The following is a 1,816-nucleotide window of genomic DNA, read 5'->3' as shown; positions in this document are numbered from 1 at the left end:
ACTGTAAAGTTGTATAAATCTTCTGTTGTCATTACTTTAGTCTTTTTGTCGTTCAGTTGTAGTTCTGCTTTTGTGCTTTCCTATCTCGTGTTGCATTTTGGATACTCTGTTCATAGAGTTTTCATGGTAAGAGATATTCAGAGGTGGTTTACCATTGCCTTCCTCTGAGTTTGGATGCATCTTAGTCTGGTGTTTCAGCTTTGACCATTCCGCCTTGGGTGCCCCTGCTAGGAGTCTAGCCTCTTGGTCTAGTCTCCTGACGGCTTTGCTCTCAGCTTCTTCAACACACTCAAACCCCCTCACCACGTTAAGGTGTGCATCCAAAGAGGAGGTGTCTTTCCCTACATTCAATAAATGTGCTCTACCACTGCCTTATGGCCATACTGCCCTGAACAAGCCCAATCTCGTCTGATCTCGGAAGCTAAGCAAGGTCAGGCCTGGTTGGTACTTGGATGGGAGACCGCCTGCGAATACCAGGTGCCGTTGGCTTAGAGGAAGGCAATGGTAAACCACCTCTGAAGCCCTCTTACCATGAAAACCCTATGAATATATCCAAAAAAGATTTATAGGGTCGCCATAAGTCATAATCGACTTGAAGGCATATACCAACAACCACCAGTGACTTATGTTCCTCCCCTCCATCACTTGAAATCATATTCATCCATCTTTCTGATTTCCAAGATTTCAGTAAGCATGAATTACACACTTCCAAGCACAGTTAACAACCATAAGGGCTAGAAACCTGCTTTTTAGGAAAGAAAGAAAGCCAAGATTCTCAGAAAGCTAATTCTGCACCCCAGAGCACTTGCACAGAATTGTGGCCTATATATTGCTCTGGTCAGAGCCGGCTGTAGCTGTGATGATATGCCAGTTTGCTGGGTGACTTCAACCATCCTTTTTGTGTCTGCAGGAAAATTTTGTGAGATGGCAACTCAGCTCAAAACACTTGGCCGTGACGTGTGCAGAAGATGTACCTCCTAACTTACTGAAACAGCATTCAAGCTGCTATTGTGAACAGATGGCAAAAGGTGTTATGTTTGGCTTAATTGTCAGGGAAAACAGAAGTTCATAAGTAAGCTATTGAAAGGGATTCATGTTGTCCCTTTGCATCAGATCTCAATTAGTTACTAGGGCAAGAAATCCAGTCAGTTGCATCATGATCGGAAAACTTATGCAGGGTGTGGGTGAGCCTGGAGGAGGTTAGTTACAGAGAAAGAAAAGCTCTTCATTGTATTTTAAAGTCAGCTCTCCATCCGCCCACCCTCCTCGCATGCTTTCAAGGGATCATTCTTTTTAGACAATCCTGAAAAGTTTATTTCATAGCTAGGATGGGGCAATAATTCTAAGACTGCACAGTTGATGCTGGCCCTATCATTTGACAGAGGGAGGTGTCTGCTTCAGGAAGGGGGAAAGGCCATGAGGAGTTGGAAGGAAAAGGCAAATTCCATGCTAGGGATCATTAGGAAAGGACTTGAAACTAAAACTGCCAATATCATAAAGCCAATATACAAATCTATGGTGCGACTGCATGTGGAATACTGTGTACAGTTATGGTTGCCTCACCTCAAAAACGGTGTTGCAGAATTGGAAAATGTTCAGAAAAGGGCCACCAAAACGATCATGGGGATGGAGCGACTCCTCTATGAAGAAAGGCTGCAGCATTTGAGGCTTTTTAGTTTAGAGAAAAGGTGAGCAAGAGGAGACATGATAGAAGTGTATAAAACTATGCGCGGTGTAGAGAAAGTGGATGGAGAAAAGCTTTCCTCCCTCTCTCATAACACTAGAACTCGTGGACATCCATTGAAGGTGAACGTTC

The 1,816-nt window shown here is 43.8% G+C and overlaps 1 pseudogene; it reads left to right on the top strand.

Moving 5' to 3' along the window:
• The first annotated feature begins 370 nt into the window (after window positions 1–370).
• On the top strand, window positions 371–489 carry LOC133378525 (5S ribosomal RNA; annotated as a pseudogene).
• The last annotated feature ends 1,327 nt before the right edge of the window (window positions 490–1,816 follow it).

Source organism: Rhineura floridana, chromosome 2 (genome assembly GCF_030035675.1).
Source record: "Rhineura floridana isolate rRhiFlo1 chromosome 2, rRhiFlo1.hap2, whole genome shotgun sequence".
Taxonomy (NCBI): Eukaryota; Metazoa; Chordata; class Lepidosauria; order Squamata; family Rhineuridae; genus Rhineura; species Rhineura floridana.
The sequence above is the reverse complement of the archived record's forward strand: the minus strand, read 5'-3'. Positions and strand labels throughout refer to the sequence as shown.